Here is a 21,733-nt window from a genome sequence, read left to right on the forward strand (position 1 = left end):
CAGACTGACACAACAGCTGTCATATTCCAAACCCTTCTACTCAAAACGTGGTCCAGGACTGACATCATCAGCATTAGTAGCGAGCTTGTGAGAAACGCAGACTCTCAGACTCCAATCTGGACCTATCAAGTCAGAGGGTCCCCAGTGGTGCATATGCACATGCAGGTTTGCGGTCCATTTGCATCCATTTTCTATCAAAGCGCCTTAAATGTTTTAACAGTCTATCAATTAAAGTTGTGTTCAATTGCATGGAACAGTAACTTGGTTACAGTAGATAAACCAAATAGGCTTTTTGTCTACTTGTTTAATTATTATTATTATTATTTTTACATAAGACATCAGCAGATAAGTGGCTCCCTATTGTTGTCAAAGGCCTATGGTCATTCTATCTTCTTACCTTGCTATTGTCAGCATGTGTCTCTTGTGTTCATGAATGTAAGATGGATGCTTAGGCATTGACTCTGCATTTCAAGGGGGAAAAAAGAAGAGAAAAGAAAGAGGCAAATGCCAGCTAAGACCCTTCTAAGAAAGTTTCCTGGGAACCCTCCCACCCAGCAACTTCTACCGGTATCTCATTGGCCAGAATTGCATCATGTGGCCACTTCTAACTCAAGCGAGTGTGGTGAGGTATTTTAAATGGGGCACGTTGCTGCCTTGAGCAGAATCAGGGTTCTGTTGGCAAGAAAGAAGAGGGTGGGGAAGATATTGGAAAAGCCACTACAAGTGTCTGCCAACCCAGCCTGGAATGATGCTGGTGGACACTTTTGAACTCTTCCCTACACAGTCTCTTCAGTCCTTTAAAATAAATAGTCCAAAATAAGAAACACTAACAGTTCTCCAAAATACAAATGTTTACAAGATGCCCTTAAACATCCTTGGCAAGCTTCCTCTTCCTCTACCTTAAAACATTCCTTCTATAAACAATACACAGTGAACTAGGGTCTGAACAGAACAGCCTCATCTGGCATGCTCCCTTGCACCCTCGATAGTGATGGTCTGAGCATCCACTGGCGCCCAAGGCTGGAAGCTGACATCAATTTCTGGAAGAAAGAAGAGAGAAGGTGAGGATGAGCCAGGAATGTGTGCACATACTAGACCAGGCACAGCCAACAGTTTTTGCCCCTGGGCCAGATTAGAAAGAAAACTTTTTTCACGGGCCAGACGAAATATTAAAATTAGAAAATGTTAAATACAAAAATGATTCATTTAAGTAAACAAAATTTTATTATGTAATTTATGAATAAATGTAAGTAATTTAGTATAACAAATTAACAAAAAAACTAATGTGCCTGACCAGGCAGTGGTGCAGTGGATAGAGTGTTGGACTGGGATGCGGAAGGACCCAGGTTAGAAACTTGAGGTCGCCAGCTAGACCACAGGCTCATCTGGTTTGAGCAGAGCTCACCAGCTTGGACCCAAGGTCGCTGGCTCAAGCAAGGGGGGTTACTCGGTCTGCTGAAGGCCTGCAGTCAAGGCACACATGAGAAGGCAATCAATGAACAACTAAGGTGTCATAACAAAAAACTGATAATTGATGCTTCTCATCTCTCTCTGTTCCTGTCTGTCCCTATCTATCCCTCTCTCTGACTCTCTCTCTCTGTCTCTGTAAAAAAACAAAAAACAAACAAAAAAACTAATGTGACGTGTTGAGGCGCTTTGCATCGCCTAGTATTAAAAAAATATTGTTAAAAAAACATGTAGCTCTATACTTGTAGTAGCTATTCTCAACACAGCCTCCAAATGTAAATCATTCCATCTTGATCTTGTACTAAAGAAAAAGTTTGTTCACAAATATAAGTTGAGCTGGAGATTACTAAATATTCCTTGGCAAGTTTTTTTAAATTTCCATATTTTCCATTATTCAATTGTTTATAAAAATTGCACAGATGAGTACAAAAATTGTAAATCTTTATAATGGATTTTTTTAAAAAAATAAAGAAGTATCGCAAATCCTTCAACCAGTTATTGGAAGGTAACCCTAGATTAGTCACACGTGGAATTTTTTTCTGCGTATCACTATCTTCTTAAATATCTCGATTTCCAATAATCAAAGACGCTTACGCTTCTAAGTAGCTAAGATTTTAACTTTCATTGTTGTACAATGGTTAGATATCGAACTTTATGTATAACGATTTAAAAGTACTACTTATTTCATTTCCACAGTGCGTCGTGCGGAGAATATTAAAAATTTAATTGTGGGTCACATAAACTCATTCCATGGGCCACATCCAGCCCACGGGCCGTGTTAACCATGCCTATACTAGACACTGGCTAACAGACGGGGAGGAAGAACTGTGCTGCTGCCTGACCAGGCGGTGGCGCAGTGGATAGAGCATAGGACCGGGACATGGAGGACCCAGGTTCGAAACCCCAAGGTTTCTGCTTGAGCGCTGGCTCACCTGGTTTGAGCAAGGCTCACCAGCTTGGACCCAAGGTCCTGGCTTGAACAAGGGGTCACTAGGTCTGCAGTAGCCCCCCAGTCAAGGCACATCAATGTACATATGAGAAAGCAATCAATGTACAACTAAGGTGCCACAACGAAGAACTGATGCTTCTCATCTCTCTCCCTTCCTGTCTGTCTGTCCCTCTCTCTGTCTCTCTCTGTCTCTGTCACACACATACACACAAAAAGAACTGTGCTGTTGATACAACTGTGGGCAAAGTGAACACCGAACTTGGCAATTTGTCTGTACCAAGCAATGAGAGAGTAAACCCCAGGGCTAAGACTCAGGTCAGAAAGTGGTCTGTCATACCAGAAACATAATTCAAGAACAGTCCATCCAGGACAAGAAGAGTTAAACAACTGGGCAGAGAGTGTGCTTTTAGCTTGGTGTTGAGAACTGTTAATGACCAAAGGATTTCTTCCTGTGCTTCTCAGGCCAGAGAGTCATCAGTCCATGAATGGCTGGGAGGAAATAAGGATTTGTGTCCATTCATTCATTCATTCATTCATGTATTTTAACAAGAGCCAAGTGTTTTATGTTCTCATTTCTTGCACTTGTAGAACTCCTTGATGACATCCTTAGCCTGTGAGTCTTTACCATAGTCCTTAACTACCACACAAGTGCAACCAAGCACTTTAAGGGGTTTCCTCTCTCTGTCAGTTTTACAGAAGCTACCCCTAGTTTCTTGTTGTCATCAACCGTAATGAGGTTGATTTGGGGCCTCCACAAATTCGACATGCCCAGGCTCGTCACAGATGGAAGCAAGCTCGCTAAGATGGTCTTGGCTTCTGTCTAAGGTTTTGGCAACTCTGCAAACTCCACATTAGGCCATCGTGCATGATCCAGTCTTCAGTCTAAAGCAGTATCAGCAGCCATGCCCCCTCCCGCTGCAGTGCCTCGGCCTGGCCACGGCAGTGGGTGGCCGGGGGTTACAGGTGGAGTCGAGTCTGGCATGTCCCCGAGCTCCCGCTTCTGTGTGGCTGGGCGGGACAAAGTAGAATCAGTGCCTCTTAAAAGTGAATTTGTTACCAATGCTAACCTTCTTGAGTTTACTTTTTCAACTGTAGTAGAAAGATAGCAATGTTCTACTTAAAAAAAAAAAAAAAACCTGACCAGGTAGGTGGTGGTGCAGTGGATAGAGCATCAGACTGGGAAGTGGAGGACTCAGGTTTGAAACCCTGAGGTCTCCAGCTTGAGCGCGGTCTCATCTGGTTTGAGCAAGGCTCACCAGCTTGGGCCCAAGGTCACCGGCTTGAGCAAGGGGTCACTCAGTCTGCTGTAGCCCCCCCCCCCCCCGCTGCCCCGTCAAGGCACATATGAGAAGCAATCAATGAACAACTAAGGTGCTGCAATGAAGAATTGATGCTTCTCATCTCTCTTCCTTCCTGCCTGTCTGTCCCTATCTATCCCTCTGTCTGTCACACACACACAAAAAGCACTTTTAAAGAGTAGTGATAATTACTATTGCTACAAAGTGCCAACAAGGACAGGGCGAGGTTCACTTTGACTCCTGAGATAAGTCTTAAGGAGACCCAGAGCTCTTTTAGTTTTGTTATTAGGAATCTCTTCTGGACACCCAGGGCCACACACCGAAGTGAAAATACCTACCCCAGACTGAGACGAACTCTGCAAAATCTTTCTCTTTGCCTTGTGTCGTCTCAATTGTGTCACTGCAGACACTGTTGCTTAGACTGAGAACTTATTTCCAATCCCTTTCTCTGTCACCACTTTTCTCTATTCAAGGTTGTACAGGTTAAAAAGCTGGGATACTCCCCCCTCCATCCTCGCAAGGAAGCTCTGGAGGTCATGTGACACAAGCTGGCCAAGGACCTTCAGGTTGAAGTCTTGGTGAGGGGGCAGAGGAGGCTTTAGGGAAGGGTTTTGCCTTCCTTGGTAAAAAGTACAGAGGCAGCCGGCTCTGTCCTTTCCTCCTTTCTTGCCTTGAACCAGTGGTATCCATCCGTTCATTGTGGAATTAGATATAAGCAAAAAAATGAGACATGCAAAAAACCCCATAATAATTACCCACATTCTTACCACCCAGAAATAACCTATTTAATAGTAACCTTAATATTATAGTATTATACTGAGGAGAGGCATGTTTTTAATTATTTTTTTAAATCAGAGGGTCTCATGACCTCCTCCTTGGATTTGATTAATTTGCTAGAACAGCTCACAGAACTTAGGAAAACAGTTTGCTTATTAGAAAGGCTATAACACAGAAACAGCCAATTGGGAGATATGGGGCACCCACCCTTCAGCACCTCCCTGTAGTCAACAACCCGGACGTTATCCGAATCCTGTACATTAGGGATTTTTATGGAGGCTTCTTTCTGTACGTATGGTTGACTAAGTCATTGGCCATTCAGAATTAAACTCAATTTGCAGCCCCTGACTCCGCTCCCTGGAGGTTCCGGGCGATGCAGGTGGGGTTGAAGGTCACCACGCTCTAAGCCAGAGCTTTTCAGTCCGTGTGCTGCAGCAAGAGAAACAGTGGTGTGCCGCCAGAATTTTTACAACACGCAATATCTGACTATTTATTTAGGGACCCTGACCTCTTTTCCCTTAGATTGTCAAATATAAATTTTTTAAAAGACAACAGCTAACACAACAGTAGCCGTCCAGTGTGAATGAATCAAAATTATACCTCTTTCTTTTTTTTTTTTTTTGGTCAGATCAGCAAAAAGTATATTTTTTAGTGTGCCACAAAATTTTAGTCATCAGTTTTCTGTGTGCCATGAGATGAAAAAGGTTGAAAATCACTGCTCTAACCACGTGGTCGGTTCCCCTAGCAACAAGCTCCCATTCTGTCTAGGGGCTTTCCAAAAACCACCTCATTAACATAAACTCAGGTACAATTGAAAGGGCTTGTTATGAATAACAAGACGCTCCGTCTACCTTCATCATTTCGGAGCTATTTCAGAAACCGGAATAGGCAAAATACCAAAGAGGAAAATAAAAGATACTCCAGTGCTCTTAGTAGTTCGAAAACCACAAGGGTTTTCAGAGCTGTGTGCCAAGAGCAGAGGGAACACCAAATACACGCATTTCTTCTTCTAAGTCACAGTATCACAGGGTGGGAAGAATCTTTCTGAGGAGGAAATTTGCTCTTTTGTTTCTAAAAACACCTTGATGTGTTGGGGGTTTTGTTTGTTTGTTTTTTGCTTTTGGAGGGTTTTGGGTTTTTTTGTTTTGTTTTGTTTTTTGGCTATGAAGCAGGTCTGAAAGAAGGGGAAAAATACAGAACTCAGTGGCTATGCACAAAAAACGTAGCAGGAATTTGGGATTGTTGAGGAGCCACTGAGCCACTTCATCCGCAGGTGTTGTAAGGTACCAAAAAAATACAGAATTAATATTTTGAGAGGCTTGGAGAACATTTTTATTAATTTGGATTAAGGAGTGCAGAGAAATTATGAGAGTAGTCTCTGTACTGTGTGATTGGCATAACCAGGATGGCTCTTGCCATTGTATTGTAAATGAAAAGGGAAGGAAAGCATGAATTCCCTGACATTCCACCACACCTGTGGGGAAAGGAGTGAATGGCTAGCCTGGTGCAGGAGGGGAAGGGCCAAAATAAACCTTTTTTTATAGCAATGAGCCATTTGCGGGCATTTGTCCCCACGGAAACTACCTCTCTTATGTAAATGCATGCGGTTAATACGTCTGACTCTGGACAGAGAGATGGCGGATGAACATTAGAAAATATAGGAAGGCCTTTTAATATGTAAAGAGATATCTTTCTACCATTGTGTTGACTTGTAAATTTTGTTCTCTCCAAAATGATGTATGGTTTGCAAATTGAACGTGGTCCTATCATGTTAAAGGACATATGACTATAACCAATAGCGGTAAAGGGCTCCTAATTACAATTTTTGCTTCTGTACTTCCCACTTACAAAACTATAAAAACTAAGTAAAACAAAGGGCCAGCGCGCTCTCCCTCAGATTTCTGTCGCAGCCGCCGCTTGGCCAAGCTAGACAATAAATTTGATGTGTAAATGATGGACATTGTTCCTGTCCTTCATGCTTTGGGTCCCTCCGAATTTGGCTTAACAATTGTGACCCATGGAAACTCAGGTAGGAGGAAACTTGGGATCCTTGGGCACTTGGGGGAGGGGCGGAGGAGATCTGAAAGGTCACAGGTCAACATGGTGGCTGCCCAGAAGCCTGGTGGAGTTGGCGCAGAGACTGTAAAATGTCAAATATTCTATTTTAGATTAACATCTGTGCAGCCCCGGCCTGCTGCTGCCGTGCTGCCGTTACTCTCTGCTACCCTGGGCCTTCAGGAAAGCTCTGTTACACAGAGTGGCCCAGCATTGGCGAGACTTTGTGGGGGTGGGGGTGGGGGAGGCTCTGCTTGAGCCGTGTTTGTCGTGTCAGCGGACTGCGGAAGTATTTGTTTCTGTCTGCTGTCTTGTTCTTGTCCAAGGGTAACCGCACCCCTTTATATTTGGAGAACTTCTCCTACTTCATGTGTCCTGGAACAGCAGTGTCCCGGGCTCCCCACCCTGTTCAGAGTTGGACACGTGACCCAGGCTGGCCAGTCACAATGCCACATCCCTTTGCACACAGGGACTGAACCAATATAGGGGCTCTGACCTCCGCCAGGCCAAAGCCCTTCACCAGGGTTTTTCCAATTGGACCTGGCTGGGTGAGGGTCAGTTTCCTCTTAGTCTCTTGGACGGAGACTTGTGAGGATGAGGGCCTGGGTTTGCAGGCAGCCATCTACCCAGCTGGAGAGAGAGGCCACTCTATAATGTGAAGGTATGACGCCAGGCCCTGAGGCCCTGAGGCCCTGGTTTCCACTCTTCCCGTGGCTACCCAGCCTTCCTGGTTCTCTGAACTAATGGATTCCCTTCTTAGTGTAAATCTGTCATTTGCCCCAAGAGGAGTCCTGACTGATGGCAGAGTGAAGAAAGGAAGAGAAGAGTTCATGGATGGAGGAACATCAGCCACTAGAGTGATTAAGAATCCAGGAGAAGCAGGAACTCAGTAAAAGGTGCCAGGGATATATAGTCCAACAAACCTTGGAAATGACTGCGCAGGAAACCAAACTTCTCTTAGCTGATGGAGACGGAAGAAAGTTATTTTTGCATATTAGAAGAAAAGACGACAAGTGAATAATTTATGGACATCAAGCACACATTTTTTTAACAAAGTGCAAATGTATGGTTGATAGAAGTTTGTTACCTTCTTGGGGACATTTTGCTGCTCTCTCTTAACCCTTGACAACTCCAGTTAGGAATCTTGTCCGCTGTTTCTAGAGACCTTCTCCGTCCACCTTCACCAGCAGTTGCACACTCGCGTTTCAGCCGTGCTGCACGGGGGATGTGTTCCTGTAAGCGTGTTTCAATGTAGCTTCTTATAAAAGTTTACCACTTACACTTAGAAAAACATAAGAACATTGGATTTGAATCTCAATCTAACTACTAAATACAGTGACAAACTGACTCATAGTTCCTGTGACTCATCCTTCAGAGTTCCAGATTAGCAAAGCAGAAGGATTTTCTTTTTCCTTTCCCTGATGGAAGCTCCCTCTCCCCACTCCATATATATATATATATATATATATATATATATATATGAACTTGGCATTGTCTGGGAGTAAAAAAGGCATATTTCTGGGAATAGTGATCCTAAGGACAAGAGTCCTCATGGGCATGAGAACTATAATCTAGAAGCATCGACTCTTTTCAGGAGACAGAAGGTGTGTTCACATATGAGAAAGAAAGCACACCTATGTGTTTACGTGGCCAGAGGGGAGACCTGAGGCCGAGAGTTCTGTGTCCTTTTTCATGCAGTTTTTTTTTCTCATTTTTAACTTATTTTATCTTTTTAAATTTTTATTCATTTTAATTTATTGTGTTAACATGGATTCAAGTGTCTCACTCAATATAACTCCCTCTCCCCACACCCCCATGTCCCCCCTTACACCCCTTTTGCCCCTTTCCCCTGACTCCCTCCCCCCTCCCCTCAGGGACTTGCTGTCCTGTTATCTGTATCTCTGTGTTATGTATATATAATTTCACTAATCCCTTCACCTTCTCTGATCCCGACCCCTCATCCCCCTTCCCTCTGACAGCTGTCCCTCTGCTCCCTGTGACCTCGCTTCTGTAGTTTTTATCTGAGGACATGGCTGCCTAGCTAAAGACTAAATTTTTTCAATTCTCATACACTCTGTGCTTCTTGGTTGTCACACCTTTTCAGTCCCTTCTCACATTGTACTAGGGTTGGTCTGCGTGACCAGCAAAAAAAAGGCAGACTGGGGTGTGTCACTTTTGAGAGTAGGTTCTAAAAGACACTGTAGCTTCTCTCTCTCCCTCTCTCTCTCTCCCTCTCTCTCTCTCTCTCTCTCTCTCTCTCTCTCTGAAAGAGACTAGCTGCCATGTAGAACAGCCTTATGGACAGACCCACATGGCAAGAAAGTGAGGCCTCCTGACAACAGCCAGTGAGGACAAAGTTCTGCCAACAGCCATGTGAGTGAACTTGGAAGTGCACTGTTGGGCAGATAAAATATATTATGCTCACTTTGTTAAAGATGGCACTGCCCACGTGGAAGCCGGTAGCCCAGGTGATGATATTAGTTGCCCTTCTTGCTTGGGATTATGTTAATGTGTATTGGGGGAGGGCTTTCGCACCAAAAGGTTTTTTGTTGTTTTTTTTTTTTAATGTTTTTTTTCTTTATTTCTGAAGCTGGAAACGGGGAGAGACAGTCAGACAGACTCCTGCATGCACCTGACCGGGATCCACCCGGCACGCCCACCAGGGGCGAAGCTCTGCCCACCAGGGAGCGATGCTCTGCCCCTCCGGGGCGTCGCTCTGCCGTGACCAGAGCCACTCTAGCGCCTGGGGCAGAGGCCAAGGAGCCATCCCCAGCACCCGGGCCATCTTTGCTCCAATGGAGCCTTGGCTGAGGGAAGGGAAGAGAGAGACAGAGAGGAAGGAGGGGGTGGGGGTGGAGAAGCAAATGGGCGCTTCTCCTATGTGCCCTGGCCGGGAATCAAACCCGGGTCCCCCGCACGCCAGGCCGACGCTCTACCACTGAGCCAACCGGCCAGGGCTCGCACCAAAAGGTTTTAAAAGGAAGAGAGATCACGTTGTTCCAGAGAAGAGTGATTATGTTCTAGGACAGTGGTTCTCAGCCTTTCTAATGCCGTGACCCCAAACCAAAAAATAATTTTGGTGGCTACTTCATAACTCTAATTTTGCTACAGTTATGATTCGGAATGTAAATACCTGATATGCATTATGTATTCTCATTGCTACAAATCAAACATAATTTAAACATAGTGATTAATCACAAAAACAATATTTAATTATATATTGAGAAATATTTATTACTAATGGACCTCCTTACCTAGTGTATTAGAGCTACCATTCTGTAAATAGCTGCTTAACTAATGGATCTGTTTTTTCCAGATTAGTGGCAAGTTTTCTATATAGAACAGTGTGAACTACATTATAGGATACACTGCGGTTTCTGCACAGCATGGTATCTTTCAGGGCTCTTTCACACTATAAAGCAGTGGTTTCTGCAGTGGAATCCACATCTCATTTACTTCAATGGGAGACCCGTGGATTCCGCAGAAGAGAGATCCCCTGTACGGCAGAAATGCAGTTCCGACACATTTCTTCCTCTCCTATTCAAGTCAATGGGAGGCCGCAGCAGATTCCGCTCAAATATAGAGCATGTTGCTTAATTTTTTCCGTGCTAGAACTTTTCCTAGAGCAGAAAAATTCCAAAGGTGGAATCCGCCACCCCCAATAGACTGAAAGAGGCCTCACACTGAAGAATCTGCTGTGCAGATTCTGCAGTGTAAAAGATCTGCCCCCTATAGAAGTCTATAGACTGAAAGAGGCTTCACACCGAGGAATCTGCTGTGTGAATTCTGCAGTGTAAAAGATCTGCCTCCTATAGAAGTCTCTATGGACTGTGGAGTGTTCCCTCCACTTCCCCCATCCCTTAGGCCCCCGACAGATGATGCAATCACGTCTGTGCATGCCCGCAGGCATTCAGTTTGGAACACATGTCCATAACAGCGTGCGTTCAAGCTGAATAGCGCTGCTGCAGACGGTAGCGCAGCTTCTCAGCTGCTAAAGCCATCGGAAATATGTATTTTCCGATGGCTTTAGGCGACCCCTGTGTTTTGGTTGTTCGACCTCCGCCGGGGTCGCAACCCACAGGTTGAGAACCGCTGTTCTAGGAGGAGAGTAGAGAGGAGAGCAGAGAAAGGCCACGTGGAGGAGAGAAAAGGCAGCTAAGATGGCAGAATGCTGAAGGAGAAGCTAGTTTGTGCAGAGAGAAGGAGATGGGAAACAAGTGAATAAGGCTGGTGAGGTAGAAACCTTTGATTCTAGGAAACTCAGATAAGTCAGTGGCTTTGGGAGCCCTGAATGGAAAGGGAAGTGTTTTCCCACTGTGTGTATTTCTTGTCCGCCTGGTGCAAGCTAGGATTAAAACTAATGGCCCACTAGTTCCTGGCTCCGTTGTTGTTTCATTACCGTCTGTCCGAATCTAATGCGAACCTGCATGGGCAAGGCAGCTGTGATGGTGGCCGTGGCTACTGGCTTTACATGCACCCTCCAGCAAGCCACACCCCACCCAGCTGCAAAGCCACAACCACCCAGCTCAACTGCTCTTCTGTGTCCTCCCTCCAAAAAGAGTAAGCGTGCCCTCTCGTTTCTTTTTCTACATCTCATGAATTAGAATGTGACTGTAGCAACGAGCTGCCTTGGATCACATAGATGACAGCAACACCTTAGAGTTGGGAGGGAAACAACAAAGAAAGAGACTGGATTTCTATATTAGTCAAGAAGCACCAGGTTTAGCTGCACTAACAACCAACCTCAAACACACAATGCAATATACAGATGATGTATATTATAGAATTGTGTAAAGCCAGGCCTGGCCAGTTGGCTCAGTGGTAGAGTGTCGGCCTGGTGTGCAGGAGTCCTGGGTTCGATTCCCGGCCAGGGCACACAGGAGAAGTGCCCATCTGCTTTTTTATCCCTCCCCCTCTCCTTCCTCTCTGTCTCTCTCTTCCCCTCCCATAGCCAAGGCTCCATTGGAGCAAAGTTGGCCCAGGTGCTGAGGATGGCTCTGTGACCTCTGCCTCAGGTGCTAGAATGGCTCTGGTTGCAACAGAGCGATGCCCCAGATGGGCAGAACATCGCCCCTGGTGGGCATGCCGGGTGGATCCCAGTCAGGCGCATGCGGGAGTCTGTCTGACTGCCTCCCTGTTTCCAACTTCAAGAAAAAATAAAAAAAAATTAAAAAAAAAAAAAGAATTGTGTAAAGCCAGTAGCCATGGCCACCATCACAGCTGCCTGGCCCATGCAGGTTCGCATTAGATTTGGACAGATGGTAATGAAACAACGGAGCCAGGAACTGGTGAGTCATTACATTTAATCCTAGCTTGCACCAGGTGGACAAGAAACACACACAGTGGGAAAACACTTCCCTTTCCGTTCAGGGCTCCCAAAGCCACTGACTTATCCAAGTTTCCTAGAATCAAAGTTTTCTACCTCACCAGCCTTATTCACCTCTGTTCCCCATCTCCTTCTCTCTGCACAAACTCTGCACAAACTGGCTTCTCCTTCAGCACTTCGCCATATTGGCTGCTTCTCCTCTATTCCATGTAGCCTTTCCCTGCTCTCCTCTAGCATGGGCTCCTCCTGGAAATGTAATCACTCTTCCTTTTAAAACCTTTTGGCATGAAAGCCCTCCCCAACACACATTAATATAATCACGCCCATCCCAAGCAAGAAGGGCAACTAATATTATCACCTGGGTGACGGGCTTCCACGTGGGCAGCGCCATCTTTAACAGAGTAAGCATAATATATTTTATCTTCCCAACAAATTGTATATGCAAAACCTATTTAATTTTACTAACCAATGTCACCCGAATGAATTTAATTAAAAATAAAAAAGGGGGTGGGGAAAACAATGCTTCCCTTCTCACTCCCACAAATCTGCTGCAGCTTTGAAAAATTTCTCAGGATGGCTGTCCTCCATATGAATTGTGCTTCTAGAAAGTTCAATGAAAGAGAACATGAGAGCAAGAGAACCTCGATTACCCACTAAATGCTTCTGTGACACACTTTACACTCATATTTCACTGGCCTAAGAAAGTCCCATGACCATAGTTAACCCCATGGGGGCAGGAAAGAACAATTCTCCCTATTTCCAGGTTAAAGAGATTGGAAATAGTTTTCCAGTAGCTAATTTCTACCATAGCACTCAACACCATCAAGTCATCACAACAGCCCTGGACTTCTATTCAGGAGGATACCCAACAGAGAAATAAACTTCTGCCTTAGTTAAGCTGCACTGTTTGGGATCTACTATAATAGAGCCTAGTCTGTATCCTAAGCAATAAAAGTATGTACAGTCTATTAGAGAATGAATCTAAGACCCATCTACCTACTAACTGGTTCTAATGTTATTGACAAGGAAAGTGAAGGCTCACAGAAGGATAGTCCCATTTGCCCTTCCATATTCACTCTCCATATTTTTCTACCCTCCCCTGTAGCCAAGGAAGGAGACATTTACAGATTGCCTCAACCAGGCTCCCATGCCCTCTGGGCATTCTGGTTGGGTTTAGCCAATTACAGACACTAGCAGAAGATCAGAAGATAAGAATAGAGTAAGGTCCCGGTATTTTTTCCCTGTCAATGTCCATCCAGGGTCACATTTGATAGTGACATGTTCTTCTAGCCAAGGCACAGGTTCTGTCAGCACCTCTCCATAGCGATAGGTCTCTCCCTCTTCCAATAAGCTCTGTCTTTTCTTGACCCATTCTAAGTCTAGCACAGTACCCTAGCCACGTAGCTTGGTTGATTAGAGCATCCTCTCAAAGCTCAGAGGATGCTAGTTCGATTCCCGGTCAAGGCACATACAGAAACAGATCAATGTTCTTGTCTCTTTCTTGCTCTTTTCCTCCCACTAAAATCAATAAAGTAAACATTAAAAGAAAAAAAGAGCAGTAACTGTGATTAGCCCCAATGTTTTTCTATCCTTTGTTGGTTTTCCTTAATACTCCGCACATCTTTGTGGAGTTCCACTGAATTGTCTTCAAGTACCTCTGTATTCTATTTCCTGTCATACCCTGACTAATACAATACCACTCCCTCAAATTATAACTATGGTGTTAAAAGGATGATGATGACCTTCTAGATCAATGTAGTGATCAGCGCAAACCGGCACCAGCACCTAAATCTCACAGTGCATGGGAAAGAAATCCCCTCTATTGGCATCAGGATGGTAAGAAGCCCAGTAGCATCCTAAATATCTGTGACTTTATGTCAAATCATTCCAGCAAAAACAAGTTGACATAATTATCTAAGAATTAAAACTTATCCCCAAATATCTCCATTATTCATTTCAAATATCACTGGCTTACCAGCTTAATTCCTTAGATGGTGTTCCACTGAGTTCAGCCAAGAAGCTCTGAATTAGAGCATGGAGTTTGCCAGGTTTCTGTCTGATCAAGATTCAGGGAGCCTCCAAAAATTTCACAGGCCACAAAGAGTACAGCTTACAGCTCAACTCATTGCATGGTGAAAGAAGGAAAAAAATTAAAAAAGAGAGAGAGAGAGAATGAGGGTGGGGGCAGTGTCGGGAAGAAAGGAAGGAAACTGCCAATAAAGTTCATAGAAAGAAAGATGATTTTTCAAAGGAGGAGCTGGCTCCTCTAAAAAACAGCCTCCTAAAACCCTCATTTGGGAGTCTCTCCCACAGGGCACACAGGTAGGGGGCTTAGAAGAAAACGTGGCGTCGCTTCCTAACATGTGACCTTCCAATGAGAGCTCTGCAATGGCCAGAGGAGAAACCAAGAAGATCATGGAAGATGGGTTTTATCCACAGAGATATCTGGGATAGAAATTCCTCCATGATCAAACAACATGGCTGAGAAGAAAAGGAAAAATATCAGATTCCTACCCCATTTATTAAACTATTCACCCACTTAAATGAAAACGAGCAATGCCAACAAAATCATGTGTTTTTGTTTGGATGCTTTTACCTATAAGTGACTGAATCTCTAACTGAAAGTGGCTTTTTATTTTCTCATATAACAAAGGTAGGTGATTTGGGGTTTTATCTAAGCTGGAGCTCTAAGATGTCCTCTCTGAGGTTCTCTTCTCTGCCTCCTCAAGGTCACAAGATGACTGCTCCAGCTCCAAGCATCTCATTCTACATAACATCATCCAAATTCAGGAAGGAAACGTCCTGGTTTTCTCTTCTCAACTCTTAGTTTATCAGGGAGGAAAATTCTTTTCCTAGAACCCCCCAGCGGTCTTCCCTTGACCCCTCATTGTCTGGACTTGAGCTATCTGCCTTACTCCATGCTTACAATTGGCAAAGATAGTCACATTTAGAACAAACTGACACATAGCAGGAGCTCATTAAATATTTGTTGAATGAAGAAAAAAGTGAATTGGGTAATTACCATGTTGCCTTTCACTATTACAGTCAAATTCCTAGAACCCATTTTCCTAGAACACATCATCAGTTGATGGCTCAAGAAAATTGGCATTTTCTTATCAAGCAGGAAGAAATGGCTGTTGGGCTGTCAGCCAATAGTGTATGCCAAATTACACTATTTCTTCTTAAAGGAGAGAATGAGAGAAATGAAGGAAAGGGCTTATTATTTTCTAATGGTGGCTGAAAAAATGTTTTGGAATTTAACCAAATTGTTCACGCATGAGGGTATCTCATTAGTGGACAAGTTACTATATTCTAAGGAGAAATGAAGTTTTTTCCTGCCCCAGCTCAGGCATCAGTTCCTTCAGGATATTCTCTCTCTGACCAAACCCCGTCCTGGTGAGGTGTCGTTTCCTGTATATCAAGCGCTCTCATCCTCCCTATGTAATACAGCACTAACCGCACTGGGTTATACTTTCATATTCATTCTCCACTCCCGCAGTAGAGGCTGTATGTGTTCACCATACTCTGTGTCCTTTTCCTACTGTGTCCTCAGCTACATTTCCCAATCCCCTAGCAGTTAGGTGTGGCTGTCTCGCCTAATGCAATGTGGACTAAGTGATGCATGCCACCTGGCCTTGGCCATACGAACTAGCCATGCAACCTCCTAGCTTCCTCTTTCCAGTCGGCTGGCTGAATAGAAAGCTCTGTGGATAAAGAAAAATGTGGAGGGAGCCTGGGGCCCAGAATGACTATTTGGAGCAGAATACCTGTTCTCTTACCAGCCTGAATTGAACTGAGACAAAATGTATGAAGAGCAAAATTTTTTATTATGCTAAACCACTGAGAATTAGGTGTATGTGTGAGTGTATGTGTGTGTGACAGCAGTTGTCCCACCCTAACACCCTCTCCATTAGACTAAAAACCTCTTGAAAATAGAAGCCTCCTCTGTCTTATTCACCATGGTATTTCTTACCGTAGAATAGTATCACATAATAGGTATTTAGTACATTTTTAATCAAATAAATGTAATTCTCTCAACTTGTATATTGAATGTACCAAAATACCTTTAACTTTATAATGCTACATTGGTAGTTGTTGATATCTTCTCCTAGCTCAACATTGAAACTAACAGCAATCCCTTTAAAAGTGGCTAGAGTTAGCTTTGGTGACTGTCCTGCTTGGCAACAAGAAAGTCAGGAAAAAGCTGCCTCTCACTTTTGAACCTGTATTACTGGGAAGAAGAACCCCAGGGGACAAAGTGAATGGTGGAAGCTGTCTCCCAATTGTTCCGTGTTTAAAAGGACACTTGACAAAAAACATTTAAGGCCGAAAAGGACAGCGTCAGCAAGGTGCTATGATGCAAACTCAAGTGAGACAGGAATATTCTTGTTATTGTCCCCAGCACACACTATGTGCAAGCCTTGCCAAGCCTCTAAACAGTGTTTCTCAGTGGTTTTTGAAACACCAATGACATCATCTGGGGTATCTCTTTAGAAATGCAAATTCTGTATTTTTAATCAGTTCTCTCCTCAGGAAGGTATGAAAAACACTGCTACCTACCCTGTTCTGTTTGTTTGTTTGTTTTAGATTTCTATTTATTGATTTTTGGAGAGAAGGAAGAGAGAAAGAGAGGGAGAGTGAGAAAAAGGAGGGAGAAGCAGGAAGCATCTACTAGTAGTAGTTTTTCTTGTATGTGCCTTGACCAGGCAAGTCTAGGGATTTGAACCAGCGACCTCAGCATTCCAGGTTGATGCTTTATCCACTGCGCCACCACAGGTCAGCCTCTTTTTCTTTCTTTTTTTTTTTTTTATATTATTGTTTTTCAGTAAGTTAACTGGAAACAATTTTAGCATCTCCCATTACATCAAATCCCTCTCCCTTTTAACTAGCTAATGTCCATGCCAGGAAACAACCCCAAAACAGTTGCAGGGCTTCCTTCCTGCTGGCACTAGTCAGGGTGGGACAGTTGCAGGTGCTCTCTGGTTTCTGATTCTATCGTTTTTCTCTCATCACTCGGCTGCACAGCTTTGCTGGTTGCCAGCTTACCGATCCTTGCAAATACCATGCTGCCAGGAACTTGTCTAGGTTGAGGGAGTTGTTGACTTCCTAGTTAGCTCCAAAATGGCCAGTGGAATTCTTATTGTAGATGTAAGGGTAAAATTATGCAACCACTTCGGAAAAACTGTTTGGCAATCTCTGCTCAAGTTAAACTATACCTAACTTATGACTCAGCAAGTTCACTCCTAGAGAAATCCCTACGAATAATGAATGTATATGTCCATAACAAGGCATCTGTACCAATGTTCACAACAGCTTTCTTTGTAACAGCTTCAAACTTGAAAACAACTCAAATGTCCATTAACAGGAGGATGGACAAGCTGTATGGCACATTTGTATTATGAAATACTACAGAGCAATAATTAAAGAACAAACCATTGATACATACAACTATACGGACAAACCTCAAAAACATTATGTCAGCCCTGACCGGATAGCTCAGTTGGTTAGAGCCTTGTCCTGATATACAAAGGTTGTGGGTTTGATCCCCAGTCAGAGCACCTATAGAAACAGGTTGATGTTTCTGTCTCTCTCCCTTCCTCTCTCTCTAAAATTGATCATTAAACTTTAAAAATTACGACACACGCAAATAAACCTTTGCTATATAATGTAAGGACCAAGAAAAGTTCAAAATGTTAGATTCAGGAAAGTGTACTGGGATTGCCAGAGTGTAGGAGCAGAGACAGGGAGGTAATGATAGGGACCCTGTAAGACTGAGAACAAAGGAAGACAAACGTTTGCATTCCATTGGTCAGAGGCCCTTATCAGAAGTTTATGTTTGAAATTCGCCAATGAGCTAGACCCAGCCCCTGTTGCTATGCTGTGTGCGACCCCCTTAGCGAATAGGTAACTGCCACATCTGCTTCTGTATAATGCTTGCTTACTTAGGATATATAAAGACCTAGCTGTAAGCGCCAGGTGCAATTCCCATTTGTAGCTCCTTGTGGGTACGGTGTCTCCGGAAATCTGGGAATTTGCCCCTGCGCAGGTTAAACTGGCCAATAAAGAAACATCTATACTCCTGAAAGTCTCCGACGTCTGTTCTCGTACCCGGTGCATGCTACATATAATTCCATTCATATGAAGTTCAAGAATAGGCATAAGTAATCAATAGTAATATTAATAAGAGCAAGGCTACTTCTGCCTGACCAGGCGGTGGCGCAGTGGATAGAGCATCGAACTGGGATGCGGAAGGACCCAGGTCGAGACCCCAGGATAGCCAGCTTGAGCATGGGCTCATCTGGCTTGAGCAAAAAAGCTCACCAGCTTGGACCCAAGGTCACTGGCTCGAGCAGGGGGTCACTTGGTCTGCTGTAGCCCCCCAGTCAAGGCACATATGAGAAATCAATCAATGAACAACTATGGTGTCGCAACGAAAAACTGATGATTGATGCTTCTCATTTCTCTCCGTTTCTGTTTGTCTGTCCCTGTCTATCCCTCTATCTGACTCTCTCTCTGACCCTGTAAAAAAAATAAAAATAAAAATAAAAATAAATGTGGATGAGTAATTTGAGGTAGGACAGGATTCTTAAAAAAAAAAAAAAAAAAAAAAAAAGAACAAGTCTACTTCTAAGTGAGGGGCAGGGGTATTGACCTGGAAAGGGCATGAGAGAATTTTCTGGGAAGATGGAAATGTTCTAAGTATTGATTTGGTTGGTGATGTCATAGGTCTATGCATACAGAAATTCAATGCACTATACACTGAGACTTGTGTATTCTGTTGTAGATGGCTCAGGCTTGGCCCTTTCATAGCCTAGCATAGCTGTTACTTACCAATCCTTTCTTATGGTTCTTTTAGATCTTCTCATTTCTAGTTCTTCATCCACAGCTCTCTTTTCCACAACTTGTCTCCAGCTTCTGGGGATGAACAGAAAAAAGTTAATACTTCGGTTGGTGGATTTAATTAGGGCTATTGTGGTTTGGGACACAAGCCCAGACATGTTGGCCAAACAGAGTGGACGAGGTGCCAAAGCAAGTTGGTGATCCGCTGGCAACAGAGGGTTTACAACATCAGAGGCTAAGACCCGGGAGGCCGAGATTAAAGACGGTAAAATAAACCCAAGTCGGACAGTCAGGTGATAAATACGAGAGAGAAAGAACGCAGACCCAGTGCCGAAGTCCTCACATTTCTAGCGCCTCGTATCTTAATTCTTTCGCTGAGAACTTCACAAACTATAAAATCCAGGTTTTTCAGCGCAAAAGTGCCAACCCATTTGGACAGAACCCAATTTTGGTTCCAAAGTGGGACAAGTGATACTCTGCCCACAGTTGAATCACAGCAACCTAACCCAAAATGAAGGGGAGAATACTGGAAAGCATAAAATAGGCCCACTTTAAAGTACAGAACATTCCGAATCACCCACAGAAAGGAAACCCGTGGTGAATTAGGAGGAACTAAGGAGCCGTCTTGACTTGGAAGAGGATCTGTCCTTGAGAGCACGCAGGTTTCTGTGCTGTTTCATGTTAACGTAGAGGAAACAGGGCATGAGAACAGTCATGTCCTGAGTGAACAACTTGCCATGAGGCTCTAGGCCAGTGGTTCTCAACCTTGGCTGCACGGTGGTGTTGTGTGTGTACGGCTTTAAAAATCATTGACGCCTGAACCCCACCCCGGAGATTCTGATTTCATTGGTCTTGGTTGTGGCCTGGGTATGAGGACTTTTCTTTTAAAGATTTCATGTGCTTTTAACATGCAGCCAAGGTTGAAAACCACTGAAAGAGGTTCTGGAAACTAAACCTAAAAAAGTAACTTAGCGGACTACCAAACATTCAATAAATATTTGTTGCTGTAATGTATAAATATTTCGGTGGAGGGATATAACTTACATGTAAAATTTATCATTTTAAAGTGCACAATTCAGTGGTTTTTAGTGTACTCAGAGTTGTGCAACGAGCACCACTATCTAATTCCGGAACATCTGCATCACCCCGCAGAGTCCCCAGCCCTCCTCCCTCCAAGCCATGGCATTGATCTATGTCACGTCTCAGTGGACTTACCTATACTGAATATTTCATACAAATGAAATCATACTCTATGTGGCCTTTTGTGTCAGGTTTTTTTCATTTAACATGTTTTTAAGGTCCATCCATAATTGTAGAATGTAACAGTATTTTTTATGCTTATTGTATTGATTTTAAAGAGAGAAAGAAGAAGGGAGAGAGATAAACAGAGACAGGAATTTTGATCTGTTCCTGTATGTGCCCTGACCGGGGATGGAACCAGCAAACTCTGAGCTTTAGGATGAGGCTCTAACCAATTGAACCATCTGGCCAAGGCAACAGTACTTTATCTTTATTTTTTTATGGCTGACTAATATTTCATTGTATAGAAATATCACAGCTTTTGTTTTTCCATTCATCAATTGACTGATAGACATTTGCATTGCTATATTTCCACTTTTGGGCTATTATGAATAATGCAGCTAAGAACATTCAGGTACAAGTTTTTTTGTGAATGTATATATAATTTTATTTTTCTTGGGTGTGTACCTAAGAGTGGCATTGCTGAGTCATGCGGTAATGCTATGTTTAACGTTTTGAGGAACTATCAAAGTTTTTCTACAGTGATTATAGCATTTTACACCAGCAAGTACATGAGGATTTCAATGTATCCATATTCTTGCCAACACTTTTTATTTTTTTAAAAATAGTGTGCATGGAGTGGTATTCATTGTGGTTTTCATTTGCATTTCATAATGATTAATTATATTGAACATCTTTTCATTTGTATACCTTCTTTAGAGAAATGTCTACTTAAATACTTTGCCTATCTTAAAACTGGGTTATTTGTCATTTTATTATTGAGTTATAAGAGCTCTTTATGTACTCTGGATACTAGACCTGATCATGTATATGGTTTGCAATTTTTTTCTCCCATTTTATGAGTTGTCTTTTCACTTTCTTTTTTGTTTTGTTTTTAGATTTTATTTATCGATTTTTGGAGAGAGAAAGAAGGAGGGAGAGGGAGAAGGAGGAAGGCAGCGGGGCGGGGGGAGAAGCAGGAAGCATCTACTCATAGTAGTGCCTTGACTGGGTAAGCCCAGGGATTCGAACTGGAGACCTCAGCATTCCAGGTCAATGCTTTATTCACTGAGCCACCACAGGTCTGTCTTTTCACTTTCTTAATAGCATCCCTTGTAACATTAACATCTTAATTTGATAAAGTTCTATTTAACTGATTTTCTTTGATTGTATGATATATTTGGTGTCATATCTAGGTCATACTAATTTTGATAACAAATAGAGTGGTCATACTAATTTTGATAACGAATAGAGTGGTCACTTTTGTCCAGCTAGCTGTGTACGCAGCATCTAAGCTGGTTCCAACGATCCCTTCCACCTGACATTCATGCTCTTGTGGAATCCCCTCTCCTTGATTGTGGGCTTGACCCTATGACAAAAGGGATGGGATGAGCCCTGGCCGGTTGGCTCAGTGGTAGAGTGTCAGCCTGGCATGCAGGAGTCCCGAGTTTGATTCCCGGCCAGGGCACACAGGAGAAGCACCCATCTACTTCTCCACTCCTCCCCCTCTCCTTCCTCTCTGTCTCTCTCTTCCCCTCCCGCAGCCGAGGCTCCACTGGAGCTAAGTTGGCCCCGGCGCTGAGGATGGCTCCGTGGCCTCTGCCTCAGGCGCTAGAATGGCTCTGGTTGCAGCAAAGCGATGCCCCAGATGGGCAGAGCATCGCCCCCTGGTGGACATGCTGGGTAGATCCCGGTCTGGAACATGTGGGAGTCTGTCTGACTGCCTCCCCATTTCCAGCTTCAGAAAAATACAAAAAAAAAAAAAAAAAAAAGGGATGGGAT

The 21,733-nt window shown here is 43.6% G+C and overlaps 1 long non-coding RNA gene across 1 annotated transcript; it reads right to left on the minus strand.

Moving 5' to 3' along the window:
- Nucleotides 1-441: 441 nt before the first annotated feature.
- LOC136306742 (uncharacterized) lies at nucleotides 442-18,788 on the minus strand. The gene is made up of 3 exons (XR_010725672.1): nucleotides 18,704-18,788; nucleotides 7,634-7,779; nucleotides 442-1,040 (listed from the first exon to the last, which is right to left on the minus strand). It is a non-coding gene; the product is annotated as an uncharacterized lncRNA (long non-coding RNA).
- Nucleotides 18,789-21,733: the final 2,945 nt, after the last annotated feature.

Source organism: Saccopteryx bilineata, chromosome 5, assembly GCF_036850765.1.
Source record: "Saccopteryx bilineata isolate mSacBil1 chromosome 5, mSacBil1_pri_phased_curated, whole genome shotgun sequence".
Classification (NCBI taxonomy): domain Eukaryota; kingdom Metazoa; phylum Chordata; class Mammalia; order Chiroptera; family Emballonuridae; genus Saccopteryx; species Saccopteryx bilineata.